Source organism: Mustela nivalis (genome assembly GCF_964662115.1).
Source record: "Mustela nivalis genome assembly, chromosome: 10".
Classification (NCBI taxonomy): Eukaryota; Metazoa; Chordata; class Mammalia; order Carnivora; family Mustelidae; genus Mustela; species Mustela nivalis.
In genome coordinates, this window is record NC_139029.1 from 97,376,042 (window position 1) to 97,394,955 (window position 18,914).

Consider the following 18,914-nt stretch of genomic DNA (forward strand, 5'->3'; position numbering starts at 1 on the left):
CCATCCACAATATGCAAATTATAGCAAAACCATAGGCAAATCCTGAGAACAAAGGGGAGGAATGCTCTCTTACACAGAAAAGGGGCTGTTATAAGCAAAAAGTCCATTGAAGTAAACTACGAGTATAGAGTGTAGTGGCTTGTTGTTGATGAATTGTGGAATTCTATTGCCTGGGCTGTTGCCAGGTGAGGAGAAAATCTTTCTTCCTCTAATTGGGAATACAAATCATTTTCTTCTTATTGGGGTCTGCTATTGACTGTAGTGGTAGAGAACAAGAATGCCCCCTTCTGGTCTCCTGACTCCATCTTGGTGAGATTTCTTTTTATAAATTTTCACATGATCATTACATTTCTTTTTAAGCAATTTCCATTAAAACATATCTTCTCATTTCATCTGTAAAAATTCACTCTAGGGATCCATTGAACCTTCCTCTTTGCTGTATCCCACTATCCAAGTTCTTAGTTACCAGTAAAATTTCCCCAAGAATTTTACCTAGGTCTATACTAGAGAATCACAGTAAATGAGTTGTATATAATTTTCAATGTTCAGGTAATCTTAATGTTCAGTGCTTATTTCTGCTGTGATGAAAGCATTGATTCTGGAATTTTCTCTCCATAATTTTCTTAGAAATTAAAAATAACTACCCCATCCCTCACTCCCCTCCCTTCTGAAACCCTCAGTTTTTTTTCCCAGAGTCCATGTAGCCAGGTGATGGGTATTAATAGGAGGGCATGTGTTGTGATGAACATTAGGTGTTAGACACAACTAATGAATCATCATTGAACACTACATCAAAAACCAATGATGTACTATAGGATGGCTAACTGAACATAAAAAAACAAAACAAAATTAAAAATAACTATAACTTAAAATTAAAAAAAATTCCTATTGTAAAAATTCAAACCGTACCTTTAGTAAAAAGTTGTTTTCTTCTTTCTTTAATTCCTTCTCAAGAAAGATGCTTCTAGTGGCCTTTGTGCCTAAGTAGTTGAATTCATTTGACTTGTTGAAGTTTATGTATTTTCAGTCAGTAACCCTTGGCTACTCTTCGGTTCTCTGTAATAATTATGGATCTTTTAGCTGAAGTAAATCATCATCAATAATGGCACAATTTTCCACCATTTGTTATAGAGTGCCTATCATCTGCTCAACACTATTTTCTTTAAACATTATTTTTAACTGAGTGTTTTATTTGCATTACCTATGTTTAAAAGATGGGGAATATGAGGTTTTGAGAGGTGAAGTAATTTTTTTTTTTTTATGAAGTAATTTTTTTTTAAGATTTTATTTATTTATTTGACAGAGAGAAATCACAAGTAGATGGAGAGGCAGGCAGAGAGAGAGAGAGGGAAGCAGGCTCTCCGCTGAGCAGAGAACCCAATGTGGGACTCGATCCCAGGACTCTGAGATCATGACCTGAGCCGAAGGCAGCAGCTTAACCCACTGAGCCACCCAGGCGCCCCAAGAGAGGTGAAGTAATTTATCCAAGGTCACATACCTAGTAAGGGGCAGAGCCAGCATTGGAGCTTAGTCTGTTTGACTCCTCAAATCAATGTGTGTATCAGTGATATGATGAAGGCGGCTTATACTAGTTGGTGATCATCGATTCTGGTTACCTCTTCCCATCTCTGCCTTCAGTGATATCACATTGGTGGTTTGAAATCCTCCATTTATGCTGTAGACAATCCTCAAACTCTACAAACTGATGCTTTTTCTCCCTTTGGAGACCCTATTTTACCACTTTGTATGTTTTACTTTGCCAAATTCCTCCTCTAAAGAGGAAGACCATAGAATTAAACCACAGGAGTGGTGAAGGGAAATAGTTTCCAGAAACCTTTGCCCAAATATGTCATTATATATATATATGTGTATATATATATATATATTTTTTTTTTTGACTGAATGAGCCATAAAAAATTACACAGCTAGAGAGTTCCCACTGACATACACTCAATATCTATACTTGGTCCCCCACAAAGCACTTCTTATGGAAGTTGTGTCAATGTTTGCACACTCTTAACAAGGCAGTGTCTCAACTCCTGTACTTTACCATCTCCTCTGAATTTCTCACAGGCTTTTGGGTGGAAAGGGGATTCTGCAAATCTAGTTAAACCAGATCTTCAGGGACTAATTATACAGGTCATGGATAATCCAGGCTCTCTTATCCCCTCCTCCTCATCACCTTCTGACCTTTTTACTGTTCATTAGCACCTCAGCCAGAGACCTGGGCTGGGGAAAGAGTAAATGGGTGTGGAACTCACATCAGCCCATCTGGCTCCCTGCCAACAACTCTTATATAGGTTTCCTTGGGAGGAGTATCTTAGAGACAAGGTAACCAATCCCTAGCCTATGTGGATTTTATTCAGCTGAGCTCCCCACCTTGGTCTCACCTACTTCCAATACTCCATACACTGATGCCACTCACCATTAGGTGTTGGTTGCTTTAGCTGTTGTCCTGCTCTGTGGCTCTTTTATGCATTTCAATACATTGCACAGGTGGCCAATTTAGTTAATTCCATTAACTGGATCTGGCCAAGCATTGTGCAGGATCAGAGTGAAGATTCAAATTAAATAATGTTCACAGGGTTGGCCTTAGGGTGAGTAAAAGACAGCTATGGCAAGATTTCAGGGATATCTCATTAGCTGCTGCCTCTTAATGCTTTTGGAAATTGTACTATAAGGATAAAATATTTTTATTATATAGCATCCCCTGCTTATATCAGTATAAAATGAAAACATGTCCATTAGTCAAATCTGTGAGTATGGCTATTTACTTGGCTATGAACTTACCTCTTTTATTAGTATATTTACTCATCAAGAGTATTTAAATATCTACATAAGCCAGATACAGAGCTGGGGATGTAATGCTGAATAACATAGACATGGTCTCTGCTCTCTTAGAATCTTCTTGGGAAGAGGATCAACAAAGAAGCTAGATAAAGGTAATTACAAGTTGTGCTAAGCAGAATGGAGCTGATAAATAGGGTGCAGCTATTTAGAATAGAGAAGGCTCTTCATGAAGAGACATTTAACCTGAGACCCAAGGAATGAGAGGAGACCAGCCCTGTGAAAAGCTGGGAAAGAGCAGGGAGACTGAGGGAACAGGAAGCCCAGAGACTCTGAGGTGAGTTTTATATGCTGAGGAGCTTAAAGAAGGCCAGTGTGTATGGAAAAGGGGGAGGAGCAGGCAAGTCTATTGGAGAAGTAAATGGGGCAAGGGTGAGATGGGGGCAAATTATGCAAGGTCTCCTAGGCCACGGTAAGGAATTTAGACTTCATATTCTACATGCAATGGGAAGGCATGGAAGGGTTTTAAGCAGGGGAGTGATACGAGGTATATGTTTTAAAAAGCCCACTCAGGCTGCTCTATGGAGAATGCCTTGTAGGGACCAGGAATGGAGATAAGGTGATCAGTTAGGGACCTGTTGTGAGCTTCTGGAAGAAAGAGGGTGCTGAGATGCACCATGGTGATAAAAGTGAGGATGAAGACTGGTGGACAGATTCAAGCTATTTTTTGGAAGTAGAATTTATGTGACGTACTTGACGAATTGCCTATGTCTGGTGGGGGGGGGGGGGATGAGAGCTCAGGACAATCCCCAGGTTTCTGCATAAGCCATGGTACTGTTTCTGAGATGGGAGAAGGCTGCAGTAGTGTTAGCTTAGGTGGCACAAGGGAGAACTGAGTGCTGTTTTGAATATATTCCTTTTGAGATACCTCTTACCAGTGCTCCAATGTCATCACGCCCATAAACCCATTAGGAAAGACTTTGCGAAATAAAAATAAAAGAACAGCTGTTAAAGACAACTGAAATGTCTGGATTGAAGTATACACACTATGTATTGTTAGTGAACTTAGACGGGCTTCTAGTGACTTTTTTTTTTTTTTACCTTAGTACTCATAAAAGTCTAAGGCACACATCTGCTCTAGAATTTTGTTTCTAACATTGTTTTGCTCTCTTTGGAGGCTACTTAGTATGATTGTCTTTACTGTTCTGCCAATTGTTTTATACTGTGAATGCATATAGACTCAACAGTGATGATTCAGACTCTCACCTGCCAGTTCTTTCAACATTAATAAGAGCAATTCACATGCACTGAGCTTACCATGTGGCATGCACTTTTCTAAGAGCATGACATGTGTTTGCTTACAAGCGTACATTGGAGATGTTGGAGGTTTGGTTCTAGATCAGTGCAATAAAGTAAATACTATAATAAAGCAAGCCATGAATTTTTTTGGTTTCCCACTGTGTATAAAAGTTATGTTTATACTATATTGTAGTCTATTAAGTGTGCACATAATTATGTCTAAAAAAACCGTTACATACCTTAAGTGAAAAATACTTCACAGCTGAAAAATGCTAACCGTTATTTGAGTTTTCAGCAAGTCATAATCACTGATCACAAATCTCCCAAGTGAATATATTAATAATTAAAAAGTTGAAAATATTGTGAGAATATTTATTGTGAGAATATTGTGAGAAGTGAACAAATGCTATTGGAAAAATGTTACCTACAGACTTGCTCAATGCAAGTCTTGGCCCAAACTTTCAATTTGTAAAAAATGCCAATTTGCAAAGCAAAATAATGCAAGGCATAATAAAATGACGTATGCTTTTATTTCAATCTTATGACAACTGTGTGAAGTTATTATTATTATTATTATTATCCTCATATTTAGGTGGTGAAACTGAGAAGTTGAAAAATTTATTTACTTTTCCAGGTTCATGTAGCTAACAAGTTACAGAGCCAGAATTCTATCCTAGATTGTTAGGATATGTTATGTCCTAAGAGATACCAATCTCTTAACCATCAAGTTCTGTTGCTTCTTGAGAAGATGTTTGGAGAATAATCCACATGAATTTGTCATTAGAAACCATTTTAATTGTCTAAGTCAGTGATTACAAAACTAGCTGCTCATCAGACTCACCTAGAGAGCTTGTTAAAATAAGATTCCCTGGTCCACACAGACCCAAAACACTGTTGAAACTGAGGCTTGGAATCTGTGTTTTTAAGCAAGTTTTCCAAGTGATTCTATTGTAGCCAATCCATGAAGTGACATTTAAGAATGAGATATAACTTGTGTTTTACTGCCTTCTCTCCTGAGAACAGACTTCCTTCTTAAAGTTCTATTATTTCCAGTTTCAGACATTCTCCTTGATTATAAGAGAGAAGCTCAATGGGAACGGGCAATTTTGCTTTCTGCATTCAACCTCTCAATTTATTCAAGGTACAATTTACAATTGAGGAATTGTACTTTTTACTTTCTGCTATTCATGAAACAAAAGGTCAAGATTTCTGTAAGATATTTTCAATAGCTCCAATATTTCACCACAAATGGCTATGTGATGTTTCCCATTTGATACAACTAAAATGAAGAATAAAGCCTTCATTTTATATTTTCTTGTCAGGAGCATCCTAATTTATCCAGAATAAGGAGCAATTGTGGATATTGTTCCCATTTTGTAATTTTCATACTTTTTAGTCCCAAAGAATGTAACTGTTAAAGTTTTTCTTCAGTCAAGACCTGGGCCCCAGCAAAATGGTGAAAGAGTCAAAGACTCTTACGGTTGTTTCAGTTCAATTTTCCATGCCACTCTCTAGTCCTCTTTCTCAGTGGTGGATCTGGACTTGACTTGGTGTGCTCTAAAAGGATGACTAAGCTTGGCTTACCTGGGACCAGGGGTTTCCTGGGATGTGGGATTTTCAGTGTTAAAATGAGGTCAGTCCCAGCACTGGGACAATTAGTCACTCTACCTGCGAAAGGACCAGCAGAAGGAAGGTTACTCTTCTCGTCCATGTCCCTGAGGTACTATCAGCAGGCATTGCAGAGTAAGAATAGGCTTACATTCTAAGTTTGAAGAGTAGCAGTTGTTAAACCTATGCTTGGGCAAATCACTGTTTGGTGGACCTGCTTGCAAAGGGCAGTCGAGAACTGAAGAAATTATCCTGAGAGGACTCTTTTTTTCTTCTACTGAGAAATGAAATTCAGTTTGTTGGTGTGTATCCATGAAGGGTCTGGTAGAAACTTTTCTGTTTAACTTCAGGGCATTGCCATAGTTTGTTAAGCATTTTTAAATTTTTTTCTTAAAGTAAGGTCTACACCCAGTGTGGATCCCGAGATTAAGAGTCACATGCTCTTCTGACTCAGCCAGTCACTTTCCTTGGTTCTTTGAGCCTCTTAACTGCTGATCCTTTCACAGAAGATGGGCAAATTTTTTGTGGGGGGCCTGATCTCTCCTCTGCTTCATCTTGAGAGTCTGGGCCTCGATTTCTATTCTTTGCTGGTTGTATTTCCATAGCAAGAATTTGATGGGTAATAACTGAGCCCATTCATAAGGAAATAAGATTTTAAACCCTTCTTACTCAATGCCAGAATTGACAAGGTGTCATACAAAAGTGCTCAACAAATTCCTCTTTTTATGAATGAATCAAACATGGGCTAATTCATAAACAGGCTTCTTCCTGGAATGAAAAGTGCAGTGCATCTTGGGAGAGTTCTTGGGAAAGTTCATCTCCTTGGGTGCTTTGGGGAAAATATTTTGACCCATATGTAGATTCTACCCCAGGGATGTAAGGAGTGGATGCTTAATGTTTGTTTGACTGACTATGCTTGAAAGCTTGGCTTTTGGCTTTACAGTGATGAATTTCTCAACATTTCTTCTCTATATGCTTTAAAGAGGTGATGTACGAGAGAGTAATGTTTAAATGGTAAGGGGCTGAAAGTCAGTTGGGAGATGCGAATGGGAAATCATCTGAGAAGCTAAATGTGGCATCTGAGGTAAATTTAGACCTCTCCCATGAAGAGGGTTGGAAACCCTTACTGGCATTTCTTATGTTACCCCGCAGTCACCCTCTCTCACTGCAGGGCAATCTCTTTTTGTAGAGTGTGTATCACAGGTTGAAAGTGTGTATTTATTTGTGTGTTCATCTGTTTAATATTCAACTTTCATTTAGCCCCCTCACATCCTATCCCAGACCCTGTCCCACACACTTAAAAATGTTGGCTATCCTCCTCTAGTTCACTCGTTACTTGGTTTATTCCTATTTGTGGAACCCTATACTAAGCCCCTCAAAATGGGAGTTTAAGTTTGTTTAAGAAATGGAGTTCATATGATAGTTAAACTAGTAAAAAATCGTTAAAAAAGAATCTCCCTGATATGAGGAAGTGGTGATGCAACATGGGGGCTTAAGTGGGTACGAGAAGAATAAATGAAAGAAAATGGGATTGGGAGGGAGACAAACCATAAGTGACTCTTAATCTCACAAAACAAACTTAGGGTTGCTGGGGGGAGGGGGTTTGGGAGAAGGGGGTGGGATTATGGACATTGGGGAGGGTATGTGCTTTGGTGAGTGCTGTGAAGTGTTAAACCTGGTGATTCACAGACCTATACCCCTGGGGATAAAAATATATGTTTATAAAAAATAAAAAATTATATATATAAAAAAAAAAAAAGAAATGGAGTTCATTAAGTCCCATAGAGTTTATTGTCTGAGTGTGTTGAGGGGGTTGGGATGGTCTGGGCAGGGTGTTAACTCCTTGTGGTCAAGAGTTAGACATAAACTGAAGCTCTTCCGGAGCTGGCAGAGATTTTAGATGTCATCTTTTTAAACCTCCCTTCCCCTATAATTCAATAGATACATAAGCTTCTTCTCATTTTCCGTTTCTTCTCTTTGCAATAACTTTTCTACTTCTGCCCTTTCTCAACCTCTACCAAGTATGGCAGAAAGGGGGAATTGTTGGGCCTCATAGCAGAAAAGGGGCTGGGTCCCATCACACTGAATTTCAGTCTCAGTCCATCCTCCCTCCGTCCCAACTCCCATATTCCCTTTCAGTATCTCTGACTCTAATTTCTACTGCTCCAGTTCAACCCTTGTTCGATGTACATCCAAGTGCTACCTCTTCATTGGAGCCTTCAGATTAGAAACCACAGCTCTCACTTTTTATTTTCGATAACCCTTCAGTGTTGCTGATCAGATTCTAACTTGCGCTGTACCCATTTGCCAGCATATGTCACCTCAACTGTTTTGTTGGAGACTTCAGGCCTGGGACATTGTCTTTCCTTCTTTGCTTCACCATCTGAGCTTAGCACAAGTCCTGGCACAGAGGGGTATAGTAAGTGCTCGTCTCAAACTTTCTAATTTCCATTAATATACTCTTAAGATAGACTGGTCTTCTGTGGGTTTTTCCCACTCATTTTTGTGGCCATTTATAGTTTCCACTTGCATCATTTCTTGGGAGTAATGAGTTCCGTCATCATAAAACCTATCATGGAAAATGACATTTTTATTTATTCCCTCTAGGTTTTCCTCTTTCCAGCTAGAGCCCGTGGTCTCCTAATGAAAGAGTGCGTTCATTGGATGGGCAGGCTTGTGATTCAGTAGACTTTAGTCTGCTGCTGTTAAGTCTTGCTCAAAAATATTAAGTCATCTGATTACCTGTCCCACAGTTCCTTCAGTCATTTCAATGGCTCTTCCCCAGTTCTGCAACTTCATGTTGTGTTTTGTCTTGTGGGTAGAGCCTTATACCAACAATGGCATAGAAATGGAGTCGGAAGAGGTAAAATACAGAACAGATAGAAGTTGAGATGGCATGTCCTCAAGGAGCTTGTAGGATTGTGAGGACACTGTATATTTGAGCTGTGGGTGCCTCTTCTCTTTCCTGAGCATTTTGGAGAATAAGCTATACATAGGTGTCCACAGCTAAAAAAGATACAAGCCCGAAATGGAGTTATTTGCCCCTACAATGGCAAAGAGGACTTACAGTTTCAACCTATCCTGGGAATGCAGGTTTTTAACAGTCAATCTGAATTTTCCTGATTAGCACCAGTGATGTATTTTTGTGATTAAAAATCCTGCTGGTCCTTTCCCCAACAAAAGCTGTCCTGGACTAAAACAGCCTTTCTTTTGTTTTGTTTTCTTTTTGCCTTCCTACTTCTTACAAAAACTTTTCTACAAAAACTTCCTTCCTTCCTATCCCCTCCTTCCTACAAAAACTTTCCACAAGGTACAACTCCTTAGAACATCTACTTGTTAGATGGGATTCTCCCAGATTCGTGAGTTGCTTAATAAAACTGATTAGATCTTCAAATTCACTTGGTTGAATTTCTTTTTTTAATACCACCATCATGTGGAAGTGAGTCTATCTGTATAATGTACTATCTGATTACATGTGTGATTGTACCATTTTAAATAATGACAACACCTACAGTAGCAATCGCTCACAAATCATCAATTTTTTATCAGGTAGGTGCTATGTACTTTTTTCAATGTTTAATTTTCCACAACAACACTGAAAGGTTGATATTATGTCTTCCATTTTACAATAAAGATGAGTAATCCTCAGAAAAGTTCATTAACCAGGCTAACTTCCTATCTGAGACAAATGGCAGGTGAAGTCACAATTTGAACTCAGATCTGTTTTAAATTCAAAGACCACAATCTTTCTAACATACAATAGAGCACTTTCCCCTTGGGAACTTAAATGGGAAAGCTGCAGTTGAGGGCTTTTCTAGCAGAGATAAAGCTTTAAAGGGGATGTTTTTCCTGAAAAATCTTTCCTGGGTGGGCAGGACATCTGATGAGTTTTTAAGTCCTTTCATCTTGATCACAGAGCTAGCTTAATGGTAACTATCTTGAGGAGCTTGAGGAGTTCCCAAAATAAGTTAGACTCTTTGACTGAAATACATTTATTCTTTCAGGTCACTAGAGTACCATTTAGATAATATGAGAAACCAAATATTATGAAATCAATATGTGGATCAAAATACACTAGTAACATTGTAACCTGGAGGATAAAAGCGAAGTTTAGCAGGATCATGTTCATCCGGGACACACTCAGATGGCTGAGGTCCACTCTCACTGGTTAGTGTCTCTATTGCACTAGCAGCTAAATGTTTTGAATATTATCCCTAGGTACTAGACATAATTCCCATCCTCACTGGAATTATAATCCAACTGGGAAAGTGAGATATAAGCATATAAAACTTTATATAATGAAAACAAAGTTAGATAAAACCACAAATAATACTCTGTCCACCTCAATTTGCTTTACTCTGTCTACCTCAATTTACTTTACTTTTCTTCTGAATCTGTAACCACCAATGAACAAGTTTTAAATTTGCTTATTTTATTGTTCACTGCTATACCTTTAGGATCTACCACAGTGCTTGGTCCCATTGAACAAATGAATTAATATGATAAGTGCTTAAAGCAGAAAGTATGGCTAGAGTGGTCAGGAAGAGTGCCATGGGGGAGTAGAAACAGGAGCAGAATCTGGAAGGAAGAGGCAGTTTTGGAGAGAAGAGGTTGAGGTAGGGAGAATGACATGGACAATAGTGTGGAGTTTAGATATCATGATAGGATTTGTGAATACTCTACTTTGGCTGGAACAAAGAGGGCCTTTGAAGGGGCAGGATTACATCCAAAGATGTGATGCATAATCTATAAGAGCATTTAACTTGAGGAATGACTATAAAGCATGATGGAGGTGAAATCTGTAATGGTTAACACTGAAACTCCACCCCTTCATCCCCTTGCATAAAGAAATAGTGTAGATTAAAACACCATTTATAGGGAACAACAAATAGAGGTTACAGATCTTTCTGAGCTGATACTTAGAAAAAAATGTCACCCACATGAAATGTGCAAGTAAGTAGTGCTGATGGAGATTTTAGGGATGTTGCATGAGAATCTCATTTTTTAGATTGAGGTTCTGTTTTCTCTTGGCTTGTTGTATCATGACTTTTCCCCTTGTTGTATCATGGCTTTTCCATTTAAAATTGCACAAATTCAAACCGATTCAAAGACAGGCATGCGCACACATAATTGTGCATTTGCACAAGTATGAGTGCATATGTGCACACAGCACGTGCACACCCACACACATTTTCACACACACATACTCAAGCTCCCAGGCACACAGCTTCCTTCAGCCTAGCTTCTATTTCCTCTCATCTGGCAGCTTTCAGAATAATCTCACCCACCTGTTAAATCAGAGAATGTCAAGTTTAATTTATAACAGTGAGTAGAAACAGGATGCTACAGAAAGCATTTTAATTAAAATCCTTTAATTGGATACATGCTTCTTGTGAAAAGGGAGCTGTGGAGAGGGCCTCTTTGTCGGCACCTTTCACTCCAGTTGCCAGAGACTGTTGCAGGAATGGCCTTGCAATTGGAACCAGTCCTCTGGAGCTGTGGGGGTGGGACAGGGGTGTGGAGGCCAAGAGAGGGAAATTGGGAGCAATAAGAAAAAAAACAAAGGGGTGAATGGCCACAGATTTTGTGCAGAGACACAGCTTTGGTGTTTTCCGGAGGCAGTTCTGCCGAAACCTATTGGTATTGTTTCAAGTTGGTTTCTCCTTAATCCTTTCATCATCCTTAGGATGGGATAGTTTCCAAGGGGAACCCGCAAATACCCCTGACTTCAGGCAATGGCTTAGGAAATCTTGACAGTGTAGGTCAATTGGCGATTGTGGGAGGTGGACAGATGACAGTATGGGGTTGGGGGAGGCCCAGCCTTTGCACCTGGGGTTCCTTAAGTGACAGCACTTAGCACTATCCAGCCCACACCGCAAGAAAGAAAATGTTGGACTCAATTAGAGGCCAGTTTAAGGAAGGGACTGTGTGCTAAAGTGGGGGGCCCAGCCTGGAAACTATCCCAAGAGCTCATGTGGGGTGACAGCAATAGAGTGTGCCAAGAGAGCAGAAAAACATGGAAGTATTTTACTGGGAACAGTCAAAGTAGCTGAGAAAAGTGGGAACTGGAAGTAGTTTTAGTGTCAGGTATGTTGCCAAGGAAACAGAAGACCCTAAACGGAGCTCATTAAAGATAGGGGAGGGTGAATGGGTTTTTACCTTCTTGGTTTTGCTTCAACTTACTGTGCCAGAAGGTGATGCAAGAGGGTCTAATAACACTGATTCTTTCTTGGTAGCCAGTGCTATGTCCTCTTGGTAGAATGAAGAGACACACCTTGAAGGATTTTTAGATGTTACGCATCCACGGCTACTGTTGGGCTCCTAAAGGCTCTGGTTGCTAAGGAAACAATGGTAGACCATTCTATTTGTTTCCAACTACTGGTTGCTGCTAGTGGTGTGCTGGTAAATGTTTAACAACTGGCTCCTGGGTGGGGAGCAAAGTCTGATTTGTAGCATTTTCCAACATCCATGCTGTAAATATTTCCACCATGGCTGATTTTAAGATACTGATGTTTAACAACCAGTTGGACAAATTCCTGAACTTAAAAAATCGGCTATTACAAGCCAGTATGAGTTGGGTCCAACACACCACTGGTTTCTTCTTGCGCTGTTAAGCTTTCTTGTAAGAGGTGTTCTGTTTCCACTTCCATTGTCTTTATGATTGCCCATATGGCTTACTTTGGCCAATGGAATAGAAGTGGATAACACAAGCCATATCCAATCCAAGTTTTAAATGGGCTTCTATGATTTGGCCCTGCTACCTCCACCCGCTCTGAGCTTCTGTCCTTTACTTTGAGAATAATGTGTCCCAGGTAGTGGCTTTTTATTCAGCCTGGGCCTAGCATGAAAATACACATGGAGGTTCCTAAATTGAGCTATTCTCAGCATAGTCTCACAGAGTCACAGCCAAGCCGCAACTTCGTGTAATACGAGCAAAGAAATGAATGTTTGTTGTTATAAGGTATTAAGAGTTGGGAGTCTGATCTTGACCTAATCAACAAACATCGACCAACAATTGGCACATAGTAAATACTATGGAATTATATCTAGGTTATGTAAAGGGATTAGAGGTTTTCAGTTCTGAGAGAAACCTCAAAGTACAATCATTTCAACAATCATATGATGTTTCAGTGCCCTTTAAAACATCCCTGCCAAATGTTTTTCTGTTTTAATTGTCCTCTTTATAAATGAAAATCTCTCCAGTGTTTGGGATCTTGGTATTGGTACCTCTTGAACAAGTTCATGGCATCTCTGACAGCTCTGAGTGTTGGAAGATTCTTCCCTCTGTGAGCTAGAAGCCTTTTCCTTTTTGCAGGAATCTAGTATCCTTAGTCCTATTGCAAGGAAACATGGAAAGTGTCATTATTCTACAGGAAAACTCCTCAGATATTTGTAGATATTATTATCCACATTTAGTCTTCTCTGCATGTCAAACTCAAAATTCTGAAGAGGAAAAATGTAAACCTAGGATTTTTTACCCATTCAAAGTATAATCAGTTCAAGAGTGTGAATGAAATAAAGATTTTTCCAGACCAAAACCAACCAACCCACCCCCCCCCCCAAAAAAAAAACCTCCCAAAACACTCCGCTGGGCTTGATTTTGAGGCCTGTCATCACCCTGGCTCATCCTTTCTGAGCATCTATACCTTGTATAAATTGATATGAATGACTTATTGGAAGTACAGAAGACTATCAGACTCAGAAATAGCCCCAAGAAATGGGAAGCTGTAATGTTGGTACACTTCAGGCAATATGAGATAAAGCTATAGACCCATGAAAGGGAACAGCTGAAATGCAAATCCCTGTGTAAAGGTAGTATCTGGAAGAGTAGAGATGAGGAGATTACCCAGAATGCAGCACAGGTATATGAAAGGATAGAAAATATGAACAGGAGGTTAAGAAACATGATGTTTAGACTTAAAAGGATAATATATATCTACTGGGAGTTCAAAAGAGAGAAAGGGGGGAGATTAGGGAAATTTATCTCTATTCAAAGACAAATAATAGCTAACTTTTTTTCAAAATAAAAACTCCATATGTGAGCACCTGTTTGAGGAAGTACAATGAGACTTGAGTAAGACCAAGAAAAATATGTTCATACCCTTCAAGTTTTACATACAGTAAAACCATATTACAGAGAGTAAAAGAAATGGCTAATTGTAACCAGAGACTGAAGAAGTTGCCTAAAAGAAAAATTGGATAAAGAGATTAGTAGATTAAAATCCTTAAAGAGCTAGGGAAAAAAAAAAAAAACCCAGAAATTGTTTCAGCCTAGAATTCTAAAGTTTTATTCAAGATGAAGATTGACCATTCGTAGAAGACATTTTTTTTTTTTTGAAAGAAGGAACTCAGAAGGAAAAGAAAGCCGTAAGAAGAACTTAAGGTCCATGTATACAATGGTATATTACTCAGCGATCAGAAAGGATGGATACCCACCATTTGCACTGACATGGACGGCACCGGAGGAAATTATGCTGAGTGAAATAAGTCAAACAGAAAAAGACAATTATCATATGGTTTCACTTATTTGTGGAACATAAGGAATAGCATGGAGGATATTAAGAGAAGGGAGGGAAAACTGAAGGGGATGGGAATCAGAGAAGGAGATGAACCATGAGAGACTATGGACTCCGGGAACCAAACTGAGGGTTTAAGAGGGGAAGGGGGTGGGTGGATGGGTTACCCTGGTGATGAGTATTTTTTTTGTTTAGTATTTTATTTATTTATTTGACAGAGGGAGAGATCACAAGTCGGCGGAGAGTCAGGCAGAGAGAGAGAGAGAGAAGCAGGCTCCCGCTGAGCAAAGAGCCCGATGCGGGGCTCGATCCCAGGACACTGAGATCATGACCTGAGCCGAAGGTGCGGCTTAATCCACTGAGCCACCCAGGCGCCCCCCTGGTGATGAGTATTAAGGAGGGCATGTGTTGCATGGAGCACTGGGTATTATATGGAAACAATGAATAATGGAACACTACATCAGAAACTGATGATGTACTGTATGGTGACTGACATAACATAATAATAATAAAAAGAACATAAAGCAGATGAATTAGTAAACATGTAGATTTTAAAAACTTGCACAATATGGGGGGTAGGTATCACAGTTAAGGCACTTATGTCCTGCGTTTTTCTGAAGGACACAGATATCAATTTTAGACTTTATTTCAAATATACATGTTAAAAATGGAAGGTACCCCTGAAAAGAATAGTGGTAAAAGGTGTAACATTCATACCAGTAGATAAATTAAAAAGTGGAAACCCAAATCACTGTATTTTTGATAAAAGTATAAAAACATTGAGAAAAAGAGCACATACCAACCTTAGGTTATTAGTTATGTCCTAGAAGGAAGGGAAAGGAATGACATATAGTGAAATGGGTGGGAAATTTATCAAACATGTTTGCAACCTTGTATTTATTTTAAAAAAAATGGAAGCAAATGTTAATGTGTTAAGTCTGGGGAGTGTATATTTTGGCCTCTGCAACATTAATTTTTTTTTACCTTTTGTATGCTTCCACTTTTCACAATTAAAAATTCTAATAATGAAGAGTAAATCCAAATGGCTAAAAATATTACAACAATGTTAAAATTCACTAGTAGAAAAATACAAATTCGATAATATGAGATATTAAATTGAGACTGTCCATCAGATAGGCAAAAATTTAAAAGAGCTCTAGCAAGAACTGCTGAAAGAGATGCATGGAAAAAGATAGTCCTTTCTAGTGGAAGCATTATGACTTTGTCAGAAATTAAAATAAAGATAACCTCCTTTTGCAATTTTAGGTCTAGGAATCTACCTCATCAAAATAAAGGATATTTATTTATTATATTTATGTTTGTATGAGCAAAATATGGAAGCAAAACAAATAACCATCCAGTTGTATATTCACATACTTATATGTAATACATCTAAAAAAGAATGAATTAAAGGTCTATCAGTTGAATGTTTTTCATAAAGAATTGTGTAAAAAATGTATAGAGTACGATCCCATTTTTTGAAAAAATCAGAAGATTCCTTGTGTGTGCACATATATGTATATATCCATATATGCCTTATACATTACATGAAGCTAGATTAAAAGAGTACAAAGTGGTGATAAACTCAGGCTTCCTTGGTGTGAGTAAAGACAGTCTGGATCCCGATGGGTAGAGAAGGGAAAGATGAAGGGAAGGAAGGAAGAGAGGGAGGAAAGAAGAAAGAAGAAAGGAAGGAAGGAAGATCCCTTAAAAATAATCAGTGTGGCTTAGTAAGAAGAACATGCAACTCTTGATCTTGGAAACATGAATTCAAGCCCCACATTGGGTAGAGATTAGTTAAACAAATAAATAAATACATAAACTTAAAAAAGAAGCCAGTGTACTTGATAATCACACTTATGCATTTATGTAAAAAAATATTTATACATACAGAATTCATATATATTATCATAAAGTTAAAATCAAAGAATTAAATGACGAAAAGATTAAAACAGTCTTTACGTAACTTGTTTGGCAGGCATTTCTCTTCTTGTACATCAGTGGTCACTATGATCTGACTTTTTATTTTTTAGTCTCTTATCTTGTCACATTGTGTTTCCTGTTGGAGCCGCTCAACAATTCTCTTCTCCCACTCTGAGCACTGTTGCTCTTTATCTGGAATATCTTCTTTACCAAGTTGAAGGAATGTACCTATTTACATGGGAATGAACTGAATTAAATTGATAAAATTTGCTATGTAGTTGAGAAACTGAATTTAGAGAGGCAATTTGGACCAAAGTCAACAATGAAGCCACTGAAAAGGAATAGGTCATGTGATTTGTGACCAATGGAAGAAGTGGGGCCAATGAGAAGTGCAGTCAGATAAACTGGGTGAAACTGATTATAAGGTGTCTGGAAAGGAGTGTTTACCAGAGAGCTGCTGTTTGTTTTCAGAGAGTGGAACTACAGCATCAAAAGAAGAATTTCAGGAAGACTTGTCATCAGTGGTACTCAGGACTAGGAAGAAGCTGAGCAGTGTTGGTAATTCAGATACTGACTTATGAAAAACTGGCATAAGGGAAGGAGAGGAAGGACAATGTGAGTGGCAGTTGAGGGATAACTGGTAAGAGTCTACAATTGTCTGGATATCATGGGAGGAGTTCAGGAACAAGTCCAGCATGACTTCACTTGACTTGAGTAATTCAGAAGAAGTTGGTATTACTGGTTTAGAATAATTAGGTATGTAACAAATGCACACTGGTTAATTGTAAATAACACACTTACTGCAGTGTGACATTGATATTTATAATTCAATTCACCCTCACAGAACTGCCTTTGATCTCTCTAACCAGAGGCAGGTAGTGTGAACTGTATACTAGGTTCCCACTCATGTGCTGATTTCACATACTCTAATGGGGTGCTTTCATGCTTTACTCTAGTTCACACCGATCTTTGCCCTATGCAGAGGTCATTTAAAAATCCTTCTTTTCTTCAAGATTGTGCAAAGATCAGCTTTCAGAGGCAGAGTTTTCTTTCAAAACATCATGAATTTCAAAAGTTGTGCTTTCATGCTCTGGTTATTTACTTTCCTACTAGTTGCTGTCCTAATTTATGCATATTCAGAAATACTGGCAAGGGGTTTTCCTTCAATGTGGAAGTGTTTTGTTAGTTCAAATGTTATTTTCTATAGGAGTGGGAGGGTTTTATACACATGCCTGGGTAAGTGTTGTCTAGAATGCTCTGTGCTGGTAATTAGGAACTCTTTCCTTATGGTACAATCCTTTCAGATGTCCTCTTGGCTGTGGTATCAGAAATAAAAGGTTATTCAGTTAGTGTTTTGGATGAGATCAGGCGCGTTCAGGGTGGTATGGCCGTAGACCAGTTAGTGTTTTGGTCAGAGATTTCTGTAAATGATTTAATTTTCACCTAAATGTGGTTTACATCTACCTAGTGGAAATTTATGTAATTAATACAGGAATATGAACAATGTTGATGACCCACCTAACAGTATAGAACAGAAATCCATTTGGAGGTACAATTAATCCTAATTGCTCTTACTCTTGGATCCTCTCTTTTTACCAGGGACAGGTAGCTTTCAGTGGAAAAAGATCTGGGGGAAATTCTATGAATAAAATTCCAAAGCATTTATTCTATGAATAAAATTTCTAGCAATTCAAATGATATTTGCAGAAGTGTGGGTCTCATCTGGAGATTTTACAACTTCCAGAGAGGCCTTTTTCCTGCCTGAGCTTCCTTTATGGAGATAGAATAGTTATTTCTACTGACACATGTTTTTATGATCTAATAAATACTTGAAGCTGGAACCCTTAGGAAGAGATTTTTTTAAAGGGAAAAATGGCAAGATTTCGTCTTATGATAAAAAATAATTTTTTTTAAATCAAAGGTTGATATTTACTCCAATTCTGAACAATCATACAACAGCTCTTTTACCCTTCCAGGTGCTGAGTTGGGTTATTCCTTTTAAATTCAGGATGGATGTCCACACAATCAAAATGTGTAACTTCGGACCAGAGAGCCATTTTTCCCCCCTGAAGCATGCATTACATGTAGAATACTTACACTGTGTGCATAAACATTTTGTCTCTACATGAACACATAGGTCTGTCTGATTAAAGTGAGGTGACAATGTGGGGTCATAAACAAGATGACATCCCACATAGACTTCTATTTTCTAGGTTTTTAATTCTGTATGCCCTCCCTTAGATCTATGATTCTTGTGGTATTATCTTGAGAGGATTCCAGGTAGCCTGGAGATTGGAGTCAGGTAGCACTGATATTTTTAATAATATAATATTTGATGCTACTGTCCTGAATTTAAGATTTACTTCTGATGTTTAATGAAATATAAACGTCTTACTGGGTCACACCAAAGCTAGCACTCAACATTTTATTGCGATTTTTCTCACAGTATATGATAACCAGCAGGTTTTTAAATCCTGCTGTGGTCCACAGGCTTAATGACCAGAATTCTTTTTTTTTTTTTTTTAAGATTTTATCTATTCATTTGATAGACAGAGATCACAAGTAGGCAGAGAGGCAGGCAGAGAGAGAGAGAGGAGGAAGCAGACTCTCACTGAGCAGAGAGCCCGATGTGGGGCTCAATCCCAGGACCCTGAGATGATGACCTGCGCTGAAAGCAGAGGCTTAACCCTCTGAGCCACCCAGGCACCCCTAATGACCAGAATTCTTGAGTCAGACTAAGATGCACCTTTTATGGAATCTAAATTTAAAAGTTAGTTTTAG